This window comes from Anas acuta, chromosome 11 (genome assembly GCF_963932015.1).
Source record: "Anas acuta chromosome 11, bAnaAcu1.1, whole genome shotgun sequence".
Classification (NCBI taxonomy): domain Eukaryota; kingdom Metazoa; phylum Chordata; class Aves; order Anseriformes; family Anatidae; genus Anas; species Anas acuta.
This window is the reverse complement of record NC_088989.1, coordinates 7,027,076-7,048,230: the sequence shown is the minus strand read 5'-3', so window position 1 is coordinate 7,048,230 and position 21,155 is coordinate 7,027,076. Positions and strand designations below refer to the sequence as shown.

General features: G+C 43.1%; 1 long non-coding RNA gene across 8 annotated transcripts in view; it reads right to left on the bottom strand.

Moving 5' to 3' along the window:
- Positions 1-13,058: 13,058 nt before the first annotated feature.
- LOC137862387 (uncharacterized) overlaps positions 13,059-21,155 on the bottom strand; it is a 63,345-nt gene continuing 55,248 nt past the window's right edge. For 5 of the 8 annotated variants that reach the window (XR_011100223.1, XR_011100221.1, XR_011100220.1 and 2 more), the window contains 4 exons: positions 16,976-18,656; positions 15,804-15,876; positions 15,258-15,494; positions 13,059-13,536 (listed from right to left, as the gene is read on the bottom strand). This is a non-coding gene — a long non-coding RNA (uncharacterized lncRNA). The remainder of the gene's footprint in view (positions 13,537-15,257; positions 15,495-15,803; positions 15,877-16,975; positions 18,657-21,155) is intronic. The other 3 variants (XR_011100222.1, XR_011100225.1, XR_011100226.1) reach the window with 3 other exon arrangements.

Here is a 21,155-nt window from a genome sequence, read left to right as displayed (position 1 = left end):
TGACCACAAAACTGTTGGCTTTCTTGCTGCAAAGAAATGGATTTGGGTGCATGACACAGATGCAGTTCTGCTTCCCACACATTGGGAACATTGGGATTCAGGGAGCTGACTTGTGCCACCCTTTTTTTTAATTTTGTTTTATTAGCATTATCCAGTTAGAATTTCCCACTACTAGGAAATACAATATAGATAACGATGATCTTAGCTTTATTTTATAGACCTTGATTTTTCCCCCTGAAGCTTCATTTTATATTGTAATTGCTTCATTCTTGCTCTGTGCTAAAGTGAAATATCAAAGAGATTTTTGCAGAGCTTTATATCTAGTGGAACGACTGCTGCTGGTGTGCTTGGGCAGAGCATTAACTCCAGAAACAAAGTGTGAAGAGGGGCCACCCTGCTCAGGGCCACTCCACAGGCATGTCCGAGCAGCCACAGCTCAGCAGACAGGATGTGTGCTCTGACCCGGGGACGCTGTCCAGACCTTGTGCTTGGAAGAAGATGGGAACGGGGTCCACAAGGAGGAGTTTAGGATTTTGTTGATTTAACCCTCTCAAGCTGTTTAAAAATAACATTTCCTGTACTTAAAACATATCTCTGCTAATCTGGCGTCCCTTGGTCTTTTATCACATTTTTTTTTTTCTTTGTTGGGGTTAATGAGCTCTCAGAAAACGACTGGGGGCATGTAACTGCTCTAGCATGAAGCTTTGGGTTTAAGGGACTGGACCTTGGGGCCCCTCTGTCCAGGAAAGATGCCAGATATGGGCTTTTGCCTTGAAGGGTATCCAAGAGATGCGGAGATGGTTATGGGATCAATAACCAGAGAGGCTTTCTCTAGCATGAGGGGCCGAGCCAAGGTTAAGCACTGCTGGAGAGAGCCAACATATCCAATTGGGGTCTGGTGGCAGAGCATTAGTGTCAAACAAATGTCATGTGTGCTAGGGCAATGGGGTCCGTAAAGGTTTTACGCTAGTGCCCCGAGTCTGGAAATTTAAGAGGTCATCTGGAGACTACAAAGGGATATTACTTAAAACTTGAGGCCATTACTAAAGGGCTGAACTGAAAACCTTGCTAAAGAGCCACAAAGCACTGACAAATCCTTCATCTGAACTCCATGGTCTGGGCTTATTGATGGCCAAAATCAGAACTGCCTTTCTTGTTTAAAAAATATGCATGTGAGTACCTATCTCAGTGTAGGAAACTCAGCAACTTCAGGCCCTGTTTCTGCTCATTACAGGCTTTTTTTTTTTTTAAATTTTTTTTTTCTTTTTTTTCCCTTTCCTGCTGGAACTGCTTAATTTGTATGACCAGCAAAGCATTCACTGGATTAAAGCGCCTGCCAATATAATCTAGTAGCCAGGACAACACCGGGGAAATGGAAACCCCCATGCAGGTCTCCAAACCAAGCACAACAAGGCCTCCTGCATTTCAGGGAGGCATCACTGCAGTTTCTGAGCCAAAAGTCCATCCCGAGGAAGTGCTTCCCACCGATGTGTTATTGAACCTGGCGCGTTTCCATTAGTCAGTCTCCCGTAAAGAAACCCTGGTGCAGGGGGGGTGCTTCTCAAGGGCTCTAATCAAAGTCAGCAGTAAGGGGACCATGATTTCATCCCACTTCAAGAACAAGTTCAAAGGCATCTTAGACTCAGAGCATCTGCTAGAAGAAGATGTGGCCAATATTTCTTAGCAATTAGACTGTGTTGCTTATCAGAAAATGCAACAAAATAGACTTATTCTGTTTTCTTGCCTCCCCCAATACATTCCTATTGTTTATTTTGATTCAAGAAGAGAAACAATAGGAAAAAAAAGTTCACCAAATGTAAAGTTTGCTGATGTTTTTCACAGAAATATTTGCCACTGGAGGTCAACTCCACGTTTCCAGCGGTAATTTAATAACCCGAGTCTATCATATTGGAAATCCCTCTGGACTCTTAACAAACTAGGCAGACATTCATGGGTCATTTTAGAAACATCAGCGTGTACTTTGAAGATGACTCCAGAATCCCCTCTGTGCTATAGATTCTTGTTGGACAAATTGTCCCTGAATCTTTTTTTTTTTTTTTTTTTTTTTTTTTTCCACAGTGTTATGAGAAAGCGTTGGTTTCTCCAGCTAGAAAAGTCTAGCTGTGGTCACACAACAACACTGACATTTGGCAGAGCACAGCAATATTCATTGAGAAAACAAAGGAATACACAGGAAGCCACCTGAGGAAGATCTTTTTACTGAAAATTGTCCAGGATAACAATAACATTTAAAAATCACTCAGAAAGCAAAACCGATGCTAACAATAGTTTAACCGAGTACCACTGCTCAGCCTGCCTGAAACAATGATGTTGCATTTCTTGAATGTCTTTTACTTCTTTCAATGTGCATGTTTTTGTGGTGAATTTCCTTCTTTTTATCATAAATTAAAAAAGGAATTTTTTTTCCCCCCCTCAAAAAACTGATGTGCTCAAACCTAAGACAAAATTCTCGTCCAAGTCGATGCAGGCTGGATTTGTCAGCCTCTGGATTACACAGGGCAGCAGGCAGGCAGAAGCTGAGTGAGCACGCAGGGTCCCTGTTGGAGATGCTTGAGGCCAAGTGCTTTTTGGCTAGTCCAGAGTTTGTTGACTCCTGGAGAAGAGCCATGGGGCAGCACCACTGCCTTTTTCGATCAGAGGATCTGGGCAGGAGCCAGCTGCTGGCCCAAAAGAAGAGGAGCAATTTTCATCCTCCCTCATACCTGTATCATGAGTAAGGGTCACCATTAATTTTCTTGCCTCCTCCTAGAGCAACGCACACATCTAATATATTATTTTTTTTTTAGTAGATGAGAGGAGGCCCTATAAAACGAGCGTAACCTCTAAAAAAACCTCCCTGCATTGCTCCAGACAATATGCAGCCTTTTTGGGATGAGCTGGCTGCGGACCTTGGCTGGAATAACACTAATAAAACAAGAGCCCAGGCATCCTCCCGCTGCCTCGGGAAAGCTGTCCTGCAGCCAGAGGTAAATCCGCCGCCTGCAGCTGCTGCCCAAGGGGTGTGTGGTGGTCTGTCTGTCTGTCTGTCCATCCCTACTGGGAGAGGAGCTCCACACAGGACAGATGGCTTTTGTTCAGTGGGTGAGGACGGAGTGGGTTTCTCCGAGGCAAGAACTGGAAGTGTGTCCCTGGATAGTCTCTGGAAGTGCATGGGTGTCTCTGCGGGCTCTGAGTGTCCAGATCCACAACATACTTAGGCATATGTGTAACCAGACGTGGTGTCCAACAAAGCGCTGCCAGTTCCAGCAGGATCCAAACAGCTTCCAGGAGCCTAACTTTCCAAGAAGTTTTTTTTTTTCTTTTTTTTTTTCTTTTCTTTCTTCTTCTTTTTTTTTTTTTTTCCCTACTTTTTTTTTTCTTTTTTTCTTTTTCTTTTTTTTTTTTTTCTTTTTTTTAAGACACTGAAACCACCTCCTTTCCAGCAGCTGGACTAAACTCACTTTGAGGTAAGGCAGGTCCTACCCCTCATGAGGAAAAGTATCCATAAAACATTGTAAGAGATTTTGCACGGCTAAACACTGCCCAGTTATAAAAACAGAATTAATTCAACTCCAAAAAGTTGTGAGAAAGTCTGAGCAAAACCAACAATGATTATAGGTACCTCCTCATACCACAGCTAATTTCCAGCAATTCCACTGTCCATTCCTTGGCCAGCAGAGTTTATTGAATAACGAAATCACCAGGTGACACACAATCAGATTGAGAAGCCTTGAATATGAATGAATACTGGTTTCCTGATTCTGAAAGGAATTTAATCATGTAAACTTTCTACCACATTCTAGAGACAGCTGAAAAGCAGCGATACCCTTGGGCTCGTCTTCGTGGTACTTTCACTGGTACTGAAGGAAACCCAAGCTGCTGCCTGACAGGTACTTGAGCACAGGGCACAGCTCCTACAGATTTGGGAGGAAAAAACCTCTTCTTGTCACCATGTAAAGTAGCCCTTTCTGGCTGGGATTCACACATCATTAAAATGGACACATCATAAAAGCAGACACTTCATTAAAATCAGAAAGATGTTTAAAACTGAGAGTGTGGGACAGTTTATTAGAACTTTACAGAGAAGAAATCAATCACAATCCTAATAAAAGAAATATTTGTTCATCTAGTAGTATCCAATACACATTGTATTGTAAACAGTGTTTTCTCTTATATAAAGAGAGTGTTTCTCAGCATAAAAAACACTTAATTGAAATAATGACTCACATTTCAGCTGCAAAGCTAGACATGCACATTTCTTTATTGTGCCAAGTAGGCTAGAAACTAGTTAGCCTTGGTATGTATTAGAAGAACATGCTTAACCCACAAGTCAAAGCAAACAGGCGAGTTGAATTATTTTTGTTTGTGTCCCAATATTTACTCATTTAACACATGTTGAAATGAAAGTGTATCAAAAAGTATTTGTGATTCATTTATAGAGCGAATTTACCCACATTCTGAAATGATGCTGGAAATTTTAAAGTGTCAAAGCATGCATTTACTCACATATATTTTCCTTCTTATATTTCAGAATGCAGACTACGCCTAAATAAATGACAGATTTAATCAGACAAGTTTTAAAGTGAAACCATGAAAGATCTTCCATTTTGTTCTGAAAACCATTGTAAGAGGAGCTGCACAGTAGCAGCTTGTGATCTGCATTTCCTTAAATGTCGCATCAAGTGGTTTCCATGCAGTTGAATAGTCAACACAAAATTTGGAGGAACCCCACTTGTCAGCAATAGTTACTAACTGAAAAAATTTTGAACTTGGTAAATTAAAACTTTCCTTGCCGAATTTGCATTTTTTTCACGTTGGGGAACGTTCACATTATTCATTCAACTATATCACATCTGATAAACATACTTTTCCATCATACCTTTGAGGCCCTCCTTAAAGAAACTACTGAATCAAAGCCCAGCCCCATGAATTACAGAGCCATTGCATGGGAGCTGGTGGGGAAAGAGCAGTGCAAAGAGGATTCCTGCTTTCCAGCAGCCCATGCTTGTGCCAGATCAGTGACTGCATTACCATGGCCTTCTGTAAATAGGAAATGTATTTCTTCTCCTGGATTACATGGCAGGGAATGGGAGATTTGACTTGTAAATGAGGGGAAAGTAAAAGGCTAAAGCCTCCAAGTCCACACAACTGCAAGGGCTTGAGTAATGAGTCCACGGTAGAAATGCTTGCAGAGACACACTTCCAACAGGCTGCTTTAAAAAGAGCACTTTGCACATTTGTCATCAATACAGCCCAGGTGCCCTACAGAACAGCAATATCTTGCCTTCCAGCCTTTCCAGGGAATAAACACCAGGCCTCAGGTGGGTGTTAGCTGGCGATGGATCTGCGCCCACCTACAAGCTGCATCTGTTTACGGGGGATCTGCTCCTGCTAAACACAACGCCGTGATGCTGCTGTTACACGCCATGGGTCAGCAAAGCTGGCATGAGCCTTTCCTGCCTCTCCATCGCTCAGCCCTTCCAGAGCAGCCTGCATCTGTTAGCCCAACTGATACTTATTAACCTGCTGCCCCAAATGCAGAGGCACCCGTGCATTCTGCAGGTTAATCCTTGCAAGGCATCTTAACGCGCTTACAGTAATTTTACAGTAATTATAACCAGCAGTGCACAAAACAGCTGGCAGGAGGTTTGTGAAAATAATGTCTGGGCTTTTGGGTGGGATCACATGGGCTCACAGAGAGGAACCAAGGGAGAAGAGGGCGGTCAAGACCTCTCCGCTGACATTTCTGCACTATTTGGCACAAAGAGTCAGGAGCACAAGACAGACCTGCGTTAGGATACATGGGGTCACTGCTGTAGATGGCACCAAAAGTGACCAGTCTGAGCTGCTCAATACTGCGAGGATCTTCATTGCTGGGATCTTGTCTGAAGTCTGCTCTTACACTTCTGGCTGTCAGATTCCACTTAAAAACTGTGTTTCATTCTCACTTTGTAGATGCAGCATCTGTCCCGCTTGTTCTACTGGGGGGAGGGAAGGAGGGAGATATGTAATTAAGTGCAAATAGGGTTCTCATGATGCAATACAGACTCACATAATACTTCCCAGGTGCCACTGTCTCAAACGACTTGGCAGGAGTTTCCCGGTTGCAAGGCGAGGATTTAGGAATAGCAGCGAACTTGTGTGGTCCTGCAGAGCACTCCTCACGTGTGCTGCTCCGACACCGCGCTCGGGAACAGTTCTGCAAGTCCCCGCTCATGGCTGGGCTGGTATTTTGAAGGGAAGTTTGTTCTAGTTTTTGTGCTCCCCCTGCGCCTTCCCTTAAGACAGCCTCCACTTTAAAACCAAATTCCCTGAGTTTATCACAGGGTGATAGTGCTGTCAATCTGCTGCAAGCGGCTGGTTTGTGTTGGGTTCAAGAAACACAGCATTAGGACTGAAAAAAAAAGCACAAAACAAAACAAAAAACCCACAACCAACCAACCAAAAATAAATAAATAAATCACAACACCAAACCTTAAGAAATCCCTACAGAAAGTGTAAGGAGTACAGTAGGTTGCATTAAAATACATGCTGGCGATTTAGGAGGAGCTGACTCGTTTGCTATTTGCAGTCACTCAGAAAGAGGGAGAATGAAGTGGCACCAGACTGGGATGAGGGATGTGGCTACTGAGTCTGCAAACAGGCTGAGAATGGGCCACGCTGCAATTTCCACCTCTCCCAGCACAGACGTTTCCTCTCTGCCATGACGGTACCGGGTAGCATGGGCTTATTTTTCTAGCAAATTCTCAGTTGATGAATTTCAGCTGCTTATCACAATCTTTGCCTTTTGGCTGGACCCCAAGAATATTCAAGCAGTTGGCAATGGAAATTGAGATAGGTACTATGTTATTTATTTTAGTAAGTAAAAGTACAAGCCAGTAATTTCTCTGCAAAATGATTGCTCATCCCAGACTAAGTTCCTGCTACTGCTGCTCCTGTCTCAGGCGTGGCAGGTGTCAATACATTGATAATACACTGCAAACTCTGACAAGGAGCTTTATCAATCAAAACAAGCCCCGCTGTTCAGCCTAACAGGAAAGTTCAATCACTCTCCTCCAGTGGAATCAGTCGACACGTAATGCTTTCAGCCCAAGATAATGTTAGGCTGCAGATTTGGATCTGCTCTCGCTGCTCCGGGGCTATTTATATCTTTGTACCTCGAGGGTTTACTAATTAGCAGCCTTCTTCCACACCCCTTGATATCATTAAAGTAATCTCAGTGTAAGCGACTACCCTCTGATGATATCTCCGAGGGAGTGGAGAGCAGCTGGAATCGTTTGAAATAGCATCGCTGGAGCGCTTCTCCCCGAGCGGCGGCGGCAAGACCGCAGGAGTTTTGCCTATGCGAGCACAGCCAGCAACACACTCTGGCTTGCTCAGGGTGCCTGCTGGGCTGTGACAGAGCTGGTTTCAGCTGGGTCTAGGATCTGTAGGTACTAAGGGGGTCAGCACGGGCTTTTTCCAGAAAAACTTTTGAGAAAGCGGCTGAGAGCTCTGTGCGGCCTGCCTGGAGTTACTCAGCGGTTCCCACACTGTGCTGACTCTCTAGGCCCCAGCTTCCCATGTGGGAGAGCTGGGATAACTCATTCAGAACCCAAATCTGGTGAAATCTCATCTCAGGTAGTGTCTAACAATGCGCTGGGTGAGGTTTACTTAAACCACAGAGGCTGCGTTTTTTTCCACATTACTCGCTCTGCTGCTCCACAACACGGGTTAATTTAAAGGCCTGTCACTAACCGAGCAATGCACCCAGCACAGCACAAAGCTGGAGATGGGAAAAAGTTTTCTCCATGCTACAAATACACTTCAGACCAGGGCGACTCTGCTGCCTTCCGATTGCAGCTCCTACTCAATAAATGAGCCCTTGTAGGAAAACATGCGGTTTCCAATAGCCGCTTTGATATCTGCCATTAATTCCCTGCTCTCGCTTGCGTGGTCTCTTAGCAACTTCCTGCCCTTTGCTCCTTTTTATTCTTGTTCCTGTTCAAGCACTTCCTTTTGTTGCCGGTCTCTTGCTCCCCTTCAGGACCGCTTTAGAGAAAGCTAATAAAATCCTTCTGCAGATAGAAAGAACCAGATACAAACGGCTACGCGAGCGTATTTATGTTTATAGCACGAAGCAGGAGAACAGGCTGTCCTGGGTTCTGGTTTCCAACTGCAGCATAAATCCGTCAGCAAATGTGTTACAACCCCAGAGAAGGAAGCAGAAACACAAGAGCAGACACTGCAGGACATCCACTGGAGCTGCGGTTTGGAGGTCTCCCCCTCTCTCTTAATTCTTGAAGTGTGAAAGATGCTTTCACCCTGAATTAAAAGAGCACGTTTTATTTATTTATTTATTTGATGGTGACTGCAGAAAGGAAGGAAGCAGGGACCAATACCAGCACTAAGGACCCGGTACCATGCTTGAAGTCCTCCTCGGTTGTGAAAGTATGTGGTGGCCCCAGAGTAGTGTCTTGTGCCATACATAGAGCTTACAGCCCTGTGCCCAACCACCCAGCAGGTATTCCTGGGAACTCGCCTTCTGGTCCTACCTTTTGATTTGAGCAGTTACTGATTCAGGAATATCATCCCCCCTCAGTCAACCGAGGAGATTCATCTGACTCATGAACACAGAGCTAACTCCCCTTTGCTAGGCTTGGTGCCCACTCTGGTTTCTCCTTCACAACCCTGTCTCAGGATGGTAACAATTTCCTGCAGCAAGCAGCTGTTTCCAGAGGGAAAGCTGGCACAAGTGGCTTCTCAGAACAAGGGAAAAGACATGACAGTGCTTTTCTCTCTCTCTTCCTCCCTCCCTTTAAATGTTTTGTATGCAGAGCTGCGCTAGGAACAAACCTCACGACAAGCTAAGAGGATCACTTTGTCTGACTCAGGGAGTCCATCCCTGTTCTGGTGGAAAGAGATGACAGCAACATGTGCAAGAAAGCCTGGCTGAGCTGAAGCCTTAATGCGAGATGTTCACATCTTAATAGACTTTGAGATAAATGGCCTTTTCTCATCTCCCATATGGTTTTGCTTTCCATGCAGCAAGTGAATCATAACTCTGCCTGAAGGAAAGGAGCTGTCCGGCCACGGAGCTGGGAGCAGAGGGAAGGGAAGGTAAAAGGACAGGAAAATTGGAGGGGGAGAGAGATCATCACTGGAGAAGTCATTGTGCTAACAGGGAATGACAAGATAAAAATGATGGAAGAACTAATGAGTGGTGCAGGAGGCAGAGGAGAGCCTGCCCAGCAGTTAGGGTGAAAGGCAGTGAATTTGTCTGCAAAGTCACCATCCCCCTGGGGTGCTGCACTCTCAGCTGTGTTTCCACCAAGCACCCTCACCTTGAGGGGCAGAGAAGAGCAGGCTTCCAGCCCCATATGGATCCATCTCACTCTCCCCTTTCATAGTTTCTATACTTTCCACTAAACTCCTGGTTTAGCCAAGAATGTAAATACAGGCTTTCCTGGAGCAAAGTAAGTAAATCCTACAGCAGTCAGCATGCTCCAGGCCAAATGCATGCTTAAGCACCCTGCTGGTTCGGGGTCTCAGGGGAAGGGTTTGAGGGGAGGTTGTCTAATTGCCACTGACGTCAGTGGGAGTTTTGCTGAGGATGTCACTGGGGCCGTGATCTCGTTGTTGCTCTTGAAAAAAAAAAACTAGAAGCAATGCATGAATGGGCCGTGCTCCAGCACTATACTTACACTACTAACACTGCCTGCACTGAGTAAGTTGGGAGCTCCAAACAGTCTTTCACCCTAGCAATACTTTATACTCTAACATATTAGTTGTCAAGGTTAAAAAGATATAAAACATATTAAAAGCCAAAGCTAATGCACTCAATGAGAGGGCAGATCCATGCTTCAAGAAGTCTTCAGTTTTATAAACCAATTTAGGCCAGGTCTATTAAGAGCTTTTCCTGGTGACAGAGTGAGAGCATTTTCTCTGCTATAATCATATCAGCCTGTATTCTGGGTTAATGGAGATGAATATTACTGCCAGATTTTCTTCTTTCCCTGGATGTAATCTAATGCCAGATGGTTCTGAAGGGGTATTAAATCCCCCATGTGCATGACCTCCCTGAGGTTTTTATCATTAGAACCTTAAAATAATTCAAGGAAAGCTTTCCCAAAGCCCGATCATAAACCTCCTAATGAGGCACTGAAGTCACAAAGAAAATCCTCTTGTTAATTCCTGTTTGGTGTTTTTCCCCCTTTATGACAAATAAGCAGGAATTCGCAGTAACAGAGATGCTTTTAAACAGTTTCAGTGGAAAACACATAAAAATGAGCATTCAGGTTAACAGTTCAGGTTCCCAGCAGGGTCTGGAGATGCAGTAACTGATCAGCCATCTTCAGCCTCTAATGCAGGGCCCAGTAACGTCATCTTCCATCACAGCAAGCACAGCTCACTCTGTCAGCAAGTGACTGCTTTATTCCTAAAGTAACATAACACCTAGTGTCAGAATAAATATGATCCAGTGTCAGGCGAGGGGCTGAACTTGGACCTCATCTATGCAGTAATACGAGGACTAACATGAGCACCATCTTCACCCTAACTTGAGTTCAGCTACAGCAGCTAAGTTCCCAAAGGTTTTCCTCAGAATTTCCTGCCCCTCATCTGCACCGGGTGGATGGTGTGTTTTAATGATCTTATGTTCAGTTTTCTGCTTGCTGTTTACTGCATGGCACTGTGCCTTACTTCTGTGCTCATGCAGCAGTCAGCGAGACAAGATTGTTTGGAGCCTCATGGGCTTTCTGTACTTCTCATTAACAGGTCATCCAAAAAGCAACATAAGTATTCCTGCAGTTAGATCACATGCTGTGAGGATAGGGAGGAATGAAAAATAATCATATTAAAATAAAATGCTACCACTTTTACTAATTTTGGGGTGTCCAAATCAGCCAGAAACCTTGTTTTTTCAGAGGCTTTTACAATTTACATATAAAACCCACTCTTTTATTAATACCTATTGCAGCTGGAAATACTCAGTGCCTGCAAAACCCAACCCTTGGCCAGAAACACAAAAGTAGGCTTCAGGTAAGTGAGAAAAGTGAATCCAGTTCATCAGGGTAGCATTCAAGTGCATAAGACCTTAATCGTGGGATGACCCTGCCTTGCCCTGAAGCCCCAGATCCACCTCCCATCACATAGGGAGGGGGAATCCAACAGACAGCATCCTTCCAGGATTCAGAGCCACTCAGGCCAGCAGAAGGTAGCAGAATAAGCAATCAAACCAGCCCTCTCCCAAAAGGCAGGAGTACCTGATCACGTCCCCAGGCTCATCTCTCTGTGCAGTACATAGTTCCCTGGACGAGACACATTCTTGCAGGCTGGGCAGCATCCCCCTGTCCACACACAGTGTGTCAGCAGGCACCTGCCTTGTGTGTTGGCTGAGATGCAGGCAGTCTCTGGGGGGTTTAGGGAGGGACAGGAACCTTTTGTCATGGCAAGGGCTCAGAGCTGAAGCCATAAGCTCCAAACAAGCACTGGTGAAAGCAAGATGCTGATAGACAACAACTTTCTTCATTAAACTCATCAGTGCAAGTCTGCTCCTCTTACCTGCACCCCATTCTGTCCTCACCTCTACCCTTATCCCTATTTCCTAATTTACCCTAATTCCACCCCTGCCTCATACCCACGCTTCATGTCCAGGTGGCCCTCCCCACGCTGCCTCCAGCCCTCTCTTCTACTTGCTGCTCACTTCATTCACTCTCATTGTTCCTTATTAGCCTCGTTAGCAGCCCTTTATCTCACAGCATCACCTCAGAGGCCCATACTGACTCCGAGCCTGTTTTGCTGTGGTCCACCCCCTGCCCACTCACCCCTACTTCTCTGTCTGTTCTGCTCACACATCTCCACTGAGGGCAGCCTGTCCCACCCAAAGAGGCAACAATTTTGTTGGTAGGATAGATTCCTAAAAACTTTAAGGCCAAAGACTTCTCTGGGATTGGAAGACATCAATGGGGAATGGAGCATGACCGGGCCTGGCAGCATTTGTCCCCATCACTACTTTATGTCTCTCCCTGGACCAGAGCAACAGGGGCAAAACTGAGGACAGAAAATGGTAACGACACCATGCAGAGCTTTTCATCCTGCAGCCTGTGAAATCCTGCCCTGCATCTCATCTTTTACAGCCGCCTGCAAGTTATTCATTCTCAAAGCCAAAAAAAAAAAAAAAAAAAGGAGTTGACGGTTTCTGTCTGCTCCTTGGATGCCACATTCAAAATGAAGAGAGGAGCAATGCTGCCACCAGCCCTCGTGGGGAGGAACCTGGTGGGGCAGGGACAGAGTCTGCTGTGTCCCAGGGGCCGGAGATGTTCCCTGCTCAGTGCCCCTGATGTGCTGGGGGGGCAGCGGGGGCTGGAGGACTTCTGCAGCACTGTGGGGACAAAACAATTTTACTAAAAAAGGAGCTGCACTCTGGCCAGGGCTGGCTCTGCCTGCATCCCTGCTGAAGTTGTGGCTACATGGGAAATATTAGCAAATTATAACATTTCCCTTTATAGCTGTGCTGCAGACCGTGTTTCCACATTGCTGCAAAGCCTGCTTTCCTTTGCTTTTTGTCCCTCAGTGCAATTTGACAAGGTTTTTTTCCCCCTTAATATGTGGATTTATTTTATGTCACTGAGCACTGGCAAGGACGGAGAGACTTTTAATTTGCAGTAATCTGAATTCTCGAAATAACAAGCTACAAAGGTCCATGATTAAATGTGGAGCGTAAGATATCTGCAAGAACAAGTACTCTGTGTTCTTTAAAAGATCGTTTAGATAATAGTGACATAACCTGAGTACCCGGTCGCGGTCCACTTTAATCAGGAAATATGCCTCTGGAGCAGAACCATCCAGCCTAGGAAAAGAAACAGAAGTAAAGCCCCTACCAGTAGGAGAAATTAATGCATTCCACTTCGACAGAGATTAATTATTATGAATCAGGCCAAAAATACATTTGCCCCAAGTGGGAGTACACTCTTTTCTATTCATCAAGTTGCTTTCAAATAATCATTAAACATCTTAAGACAGAAGACAATTTTGCTAACCCAAAATAAACATTGCTAAAAGTTACAAAATGAGGAATATCTTTTTTTTTTTTTTTTTTTTAAGCGTCTGCAGCATTTTGACCAAGGGTGGTTGCTTGCAAGAAAAAAGATAGACAGAACATCTGCTAGAGAAAATGTGTATGTATGCAGAGGACTCTGCTAATTCCAGTATATTTCTTCTTGCTTGCCTGTCAATGGTGATTTTCCCATATCATTTTTAATTCCTTGAATTAAATTTATATTTGCTAATAATTTTGTCCTGTTAGAGATCTTGACTATAGTCTCAATGACATCTCAAAGGGTTATAAATCAGATTTAAAGGACAAAAGTCACTTTTGTGGTATTTTGCAGAAGGATGATGATGTTTTTGGCTGTTTGGGACAAGCACTTGCAGGCTGGTTTATTAACAGGGGGCCTGGCTCCCTTGCATCACTGGTCATTTACACTTGATTTTCCATGTGTCTCTTGGTAGTCCTCAGCAGATTCGTCCTGGTGGCAGTGCTCTGGTTGAACATTCCTGGGTAAGGGAATGTGCAAGAACAACAAGTTAGACAAAATAAAAGAGGAGGGGGAGAAAAAAGAAAACAGAATGCAACATTAAAAAACAGCAGGAAACAACTGTGTTGCCAACTGGAAAGTATTATTATTTTTTAACTGAATTCTCATATGCAGAAAGTTTCTCCTGTGAAGCATTCCTCAAACCATTGTTTCACATCCATGGCTCAATACTTCTGGTGGACCAGGAATGAGAAACTTCTTCCCTTTGGCTTTGCAGGGCTAGGGTGAAGTGCAGAGCAGGCAGATATCATCTATTATTTAACCAGCAGATCCTGTGATGTTAATGAGGTTGATTCCACAGCTACCTTTATCTGGCAGAGTAAGAGATGGGCCTCTAGCTAAAGCATTTTCAGCAGTCCTCCTTTTCTTCAGTATTAGACTGTTATAATTTAAGGTTTAGTACTCATCCAATCTAAGCAGTGCTGATAGGCAGTGCTTCCACTGATGCTTTTTCCATTACAAAATAATGTTCTACCCAAACATACTTTGTTTGACACCAATAAATCAGGGCAGCTCTTTTAATCAGATCTTAGATTGAACTAGGCCAAATCTTTTTTAAAGCTTATAATATTTGGTGACTTTTCAAAGAAAACCCTTCTTTATTTTTTATTCTGTTTTAGTGGCACAGCCCAGCACTCCCTGTTCCTGGCAGCAGCTCAGAAGTGCTCTGAGAAATGCATCTCTTGTGGCAGCTTTGACCCAAATGAAATCGAGAAACCTTGGAAATCTCATGGGAGATGGATTTTTGTGAGTTTTCCAATTTAAACAGGTGGAGATAAACTAAGATAAGTGTCTGAGACAGATCTGCAACATGTGGAACGTTCATCTCTAACTAGAAATGTCTATTTTTATGGCCTTACCCCCTTTTTTTTTTTTTTTTGAGATAAGCCTACAGACACTTGATTAATGTCAGAGAGAGTAATGTAAATGAATGAATGGGGAAAATAGATGTAGTAGAAAGGAGCCTTCATTCTTAACTCTGATGAACACTAGCTTTCCAAAGGTGAGATTATTTTAATTGGCCAGCTAACGTTTCAGGATGGGTTTGAAATAACAGGGAGAGGTTCTCCAATAGCCCAGCAGTTCTGATGCTTTTCCGATGGAACAAGGACAAAGAGAAGCAACACATAATGGTTGTTTCTGTTGCTTAGATATTTAAAATATGTTGCTTCAAATCAGATCTCAAGTTCTTCTACCATATTCACTATGCCAAAAAGAGAAACAGACATCTTTGTTTTCAGAACAGCTTTCTCAAGTCATACCACAGTTTATTTTACGGCTTCAATATCCTCTATATTTCTTTTACTCCACTTCTTCATTATGAACTCAACATTAGCAAGTGTTGCTAAGTAACATCCTTTAGACCCCTATAATTTTGCTACATGACTGCACTATAACCATACATTAATACTTCGTAAAGCAGTAACTATCAGCAATAAGCACTATATTACTTTAAGGGAAACCACAGTATGTTCTCATTACAGCTGTATGTGCCTCTGAATTGCACCCATCAGCAGGGTAATTCACCATTGCCAGAGGCGAAGGTGAACAAGTTCCCCATTGAATTTACAGAAATATCGAAGCTTCTCTCAGGCAATGGATTTATGCAATGAGTTTAGTTGTGACTCATTTCCCTTGCATATTAAAAAGGAACTGCATCCACAGCTGCTAGCTGCATACCTCCATGGGTGGGGGTCTACTCCCATAGACTGCTTCTCCTGTGTCATGCCAGGATGTCACCACGGAGAGTTAACAGAGGAAGAACACCATGGGAGGCTTGCTGGTTTGGAGCACTGGTCATGGGCCAGCCCCTTGGGTATAGATAGAAAATGATCATTAAGTGCAAGAAGTCCTGGATAAGGTCACCTACTGAATCTTGATATCCTAGAAGGTTCAACACCACAGGAATCCATTTACCTAAAGACAAGTGGCACAAAAAGACATATACCAAGAAATATTTTAGCTTAACTCCTGCCTTTACTGATTTGCTGGTGTTAACAAGAATGGACAGCTTGAAAACCCATGTCTCAAACAAGAGGTGATGATGGTGCTGGGGTGGTGTAAAGCAAGATGCTTATGAGCTGGGTGCCAAAACACACAGAGTTCAGAGAGAGTTTTCTGCCCGCATAAAATCTGAGAAGTCAGACATATAATTACTGGAGAAAAAAATATCATTTTTCATCCTTTTCATTCTGTGGTAAAAGAAATTAAAGGAAAAACAAATACCTTTAATAACTTCAAAATGTGCTTTGTCATCAATCTCAATTTGGTGTAACCAGCCTTGCAGGAAGTTCAAAAGCTGCAGTGGAACAAAAGTGGGCTTCAGGGACACTGGACATATCAGAAACACAGTTCAAATTGTGCCAGAAATTTAATGGTATTTTACCATAAACCTAATTTTGAGTTGGAGACTTTATGCATTCGTGAGCACATGTATATTTATAAATGCACACATATATAGAGGACTCATGGGTACTTGCTGCTGCATGCATGTTCTCACACAAGCACAAATTTCTCTGACAGCAAAGGGAACAGGGTTTTTCAATAACTATATCAAAGCTTAATTTCACGTCTAGCATTTCCCCTTTTTTGCTCAGTTGAAGGTCTAGTATTGACACATTTCATTATGTAATTCAGGTTTCCTCTCTGTCAAGGAACAGACTGCTTTGCCATGTTCAATAAAGTAATGAAACATTGAATAAATCTTTCTAGTGGAATAACTACATGATACTAAACCAAATTTTTATCTTATCCTCACCCTGTACTCCAGTTTCTTTAAATGTATCTTTGTAACAACTAAACTAGCCATAAATTAGTCATGATGATATTACAGCTGAATTTAATTTTAAAGTCTCTCAGCAAGTTGTTAAGGGTTTCTTGCCTAGGTCACTCCTGAGGAAATTTGAAAACTCTGGTATGATTTATGAATATTGCTATATTGCTAGAGTATAAAAGGCTATGGGGAATACAAGCACATAAACCTCTCTTTAATTCAGCTCCAATAAAAATTTCATTTCTTATAGCAAAATAAACATGTAAATCAATGTTTAATGATTCTGTTGTTTTATTACGTAACTTATTATTTGCCTTTAAACATCCAAGCCAAGTAAAATCTGGGGCCCTGCTCATTTTTGCTGAAACATAATTAGTTAGCAATTAGATCTATTCTGTAGGGGTTGCTTTCTTCAGTGGCAGTCATAATATAACATAAGAGAAGACAGCCCAGGAACAAAAGGCCTGGCTTCTCCTTTCCCCCATGTATAAACATATTAGCCCTATTATTAGCCCATTTTTCAACATAAACATCTTTTGGTCTGAAATTTACTCAGCTGTCTAGAGGATAATTACTTCCTTAAAATTACTATACCATCAGTATTCAAGTTCAGGGATGCTCTTACCTTGAGTCTTGTTGTGCAAGCGAAATGGACATTTCAACTTCTTCTGCTCCTCTCATCATGCAGCCTCTCCCTGTATTTGGGAAATAGTCCCACTGATATTCATCTCCTTTGGGTAATGGGGCAGTAGATAGCCATTGAAGGAGAGAAATTAATAACTTTTTGTTAAAAGATGTGAAATTCTGGCCATTTTTGCCAGACTTCAAGAGATACTTAATGATAGAGTTTCTTCCAAAATAAACTAAAATCACAAAGAAGCTCATCACACCTCTAGACTTGTATTAATCACCTGCTGAAGTCCCAGATATGCTTTAAGAAAATGACAGTTTCCACAAGTAGTAACACGGGGGCTTTTTGTAGGATCTGGCTATTTCCATCCATAAGCACCCGGCCCATTGGCTTTTGCAATCCCATGCCATCACAACGTCCCTTGCCCTGGTGAATATGTAACTTCCCAAGCTAGTATCATTTCTAACCTATTGTAGGGACACGTACCTTAGTTTCTCTGAAATATTGCACACACTTCTTGATCACTGGGATGCAATAATGCCCAAGCTTAAACAACTTTTTTCTTGGCAATATTGTTTGACCTTAGGTGAGTCACTTAATCTTTGTTTCTGTCCCTGTTTTGCTGCCTATAAAAGCAGGATAATATTGGCTCAGCTAACCTGCTGAACAAGGTGATAGTCTACACAAATAGCTGAAGTAGGATTAATGTTTCTCAAGTACCCAATTGCTGAAAAATGCTGTCAGTCCAAAGTGTATGCTACTATAATTATGGTATACAATAAAAATCAGACAGCTAGGCAGATCTCCTTGTGCCAGCTTTTATCTCTGCTACTCAACTTTGCACGTACATGTTCAATGGAAAAAAGATTTGAAAATTAAATTGCCCTTGAAACTAGACTAGAAGCTTTCAACCAATGGCTGGGGAATGTCTATCAACATCAGTCTGGGCTATTACCAGTTTCTTCCAACTAGCTGTGTCTGATTCTGCTGCTTCATGTGCCAAAATCCTCATTTTTTACTGGTAAAGGATGAAGGGACAATTTTGAGAAAAGGGCTGTAATTGGTCAGGGTGCAGCAGGGTCTGAAGAGACCCGTCAGGGTTTGACTCACAGCATCAGCCAAAGCTGCATATCTGGGGCAGCAGAGCAGTAGATGACAGCAGTCCTGCCATCTCCACGCACCCAACGTCCCACGCAGGGCAAGGGGGTGCGGTGTCCTGCATTGCAGCCTGCTCGTCCATGAACTAAAATACGTCACTACTCCATTTGGCTGGAAAGTCCAAGCAAAAGCGTGATTGCCCCATCTTTTTTTCATCTTCAGAGAAAATATTTTTTTGAGGTTAACACTACATGCCTCATATGAAAACCTTCCACAAACCTTTGTGCAGTATATTCTGCAACAGTGGGAGGAGCGAGTGGCTTTTCAGTACTTGTAAGAAAACCGAAAAATGCTTTTTATTTTACGCTATAAAGTCATCAGAAAGGGCTGAAGTTTTAAAGTGAATGAGATTGCACTTATACTAAGTGCCTGTCACCTCAAGTTCCCCTCCTGCTCTCTCCTGTGTCTCTTCAGCTGTAACTTCCATCTGGAAAATGCCTGGCACATTTTGGGAACAAGGAACAAGCAACAGCCTGGGTGCATTTCAGATTTCAGCCACAGCTGCTCTGAGGCATTTCTGTAAAAAAAAAAAAAATAAAAAAAAAAAATGTTGGGAACAAAGTGGAACTAGGAGTGAAGCATTTTATTTCCACATCTCCTCATTTCCTCATTTTCCTAGGGAATTCCTTTGGATTTCTCAGGATCCACCCAAGAAATGTTACAGTGCAGCTGGACCATGTTACACCAACCTAACCTGTGCCCCCACTGCCCCCCAAGTTTATGCACCTTTAAGCAGAGGACAGCATACACAGCTGCTTTGACGAGCACATGGATTAATTTGATTGTATGTGACTTGGTTATGAAGGTGAAAAAAACACGGGCTCTTAGCTTTTGGTAAAATGAACAAAAAAAGAAAAAACAAAGGAAACAACAGCCTTGAGATAAAAAGCCCTAAAATTCCAGAAAATGTCAACTCCAAGAAATGTGGTGGGTGTGAAAACCACAAATTAAGCTTTACATTCATATACAGCATCTACGTTTGTTCCAAACAATGCTCAATGGGGAGAGCTGGGAACCCCGTGAGCGCTGCCTCCCACCGCGGACATGCCTCCCATTCTTGGGGCTGGCCAGCACCCGGCCTCGCTCCGCATCTCCCACCTCCACCCTTCCCACGGACCCTTCCCATGGCCATCCTTCAAAGCCACCAGCCCTTCCCCACAGCTCCAGGGAGGAGTTTTGCTTCCTCTTTGCAACCCTTGCTCCAACAGCTGGAGAACATCTCGAGGCACGGTGCAAACAGCCACCAGATCAGATCATTGGGGAGGGCTCTACCCATTGGTCTGCAGAAATTTTGGGAGAGCTGTGGAAGTCATGGCCCTGCTGCAGATCCAACTGAACACTGGGGTTGGCTCATATCTATAGCCCAGAATACAGAGTACAAAGCCTTCATCCAGCACAAGGAATGAGATGGTAATTAATTCCCATTTCCTATAATGTCAGGAGAGGAGGGAAAATGTCACCTATATTTGTTAATAATTGCAAAATAACATTCATTTAAAAAAACGTTACTCAAATTACTGAAAATTACTCAAATTTTCAGATTGAAAAAGAAAACAATTTTTTTTTTCAACAAAACATTCTCCAAAGTTTGACCAACTTTTTTTTTTTTTTTTTTTTTTTTTTGAGCAAAAAGACTTTTTGACTAACTTTGTTCTTAAGGAACAAAGATACAAATCCTGTTTAGCATGTGCATCCTCAGCTCTGCAAGACCTCAGTACCAGCTGAAGATTTACAGAAGCTATAAAGCACAGAGTGCTTTCGTGGAAGAAAGTATTTTGAACAGGCTGTGTTTTAAATACATACAGTCAAAGCATCAGAAACTGTTTTAAAATAAAAGCTTTATAAATATTTGTTTTAATGCAATTGGCGTAAGACCTCACTGAATTAGTGAGTGGAAAAGAATATTCTTATATAAACCTACTTTTTCTATGACTTATGCTGCTTTTGGAAGTTAATCTAGATGTTGTTACATCATGCAGAGAAAGCAACTGCACAGTAGGACTTAAAATCTTCAAACCTTTCAGAAGACATTACAAAATTCACTGTAACTGTGGTATTTGTGAAAAGTAAATGCTTGCCCACCTTCCAGACTTTCCCAGTGAGGCTGCATGGTAGGTGTGCTCCAATTTTTCAACCGAGCTTCGAGTGGTGTGAAGTAGCTACTGAATTGCTGGCACAGAGAGAGCTCATGTTGAACTAACATGAACTTCATGCAAATTTTTTGAGTTTGCCAGAGTTGCCGTTTGGGGTGAACTTGTAGTAACAGGCTTGTCGGAGAGCTGCCAAGGGAGCCTCTCTAGCAGGCTGCAAGCTGTATCTGGAGCTGCCTTGGCTTGAGTTCGCTCCAAAGCTAGGACAAGCTTGTGCAGCCCAGCTATAAACTTTTAGCTGGAGAGAAGACAGAGAGCAACCCAACAGCCACAGAGCAGCTGAGTGTCAGGGCAATCCCAGAGCAAAGCCAAACCTTCGGAGAAGCTGCAGAAGTGAAAAGTTTACTGAGACCAGACTCGGTGTAAGCCCGTTTCAGCTTTACTGAGACCAGACTGGGTGTAAGCCCGTTTCAGCTGTGCAGAGGAAGCATTGGACTCAGGAGATATGGTTGCTCATTTTACTATCCATTTGGGATGCCTATAGCTACAAAGATGTTCACACCCTGAGATGAGAAGACCCACAACCTCCACAGAGTCATGCACCTGGGCCTCAGCTCGCCTAGGATGGTATCTCCATCCATTGCAGCGGTGAGGCAAGATCTCCAGGGAGAAATATCAACTTTAACACACCCCAGGAAAAAATGAACCAAAAGCCCAGCTGGTCAAGCCTCACCAGCTGCACATCTGGGTCCAACAAAGCACACCACAGCCCCCAAACTTTGTCTCAGAAAAGACAATATTGTAGCTCATCTCATTTTCCAGCTCTCCCAAGAAAAGAAACTGTTGTTATTCCCTTAAGACATCTCTTTCCTGTTCACTGTCAGGAAGATTTACCTGATACTTTGCCAAAAATCAGATAACAAATG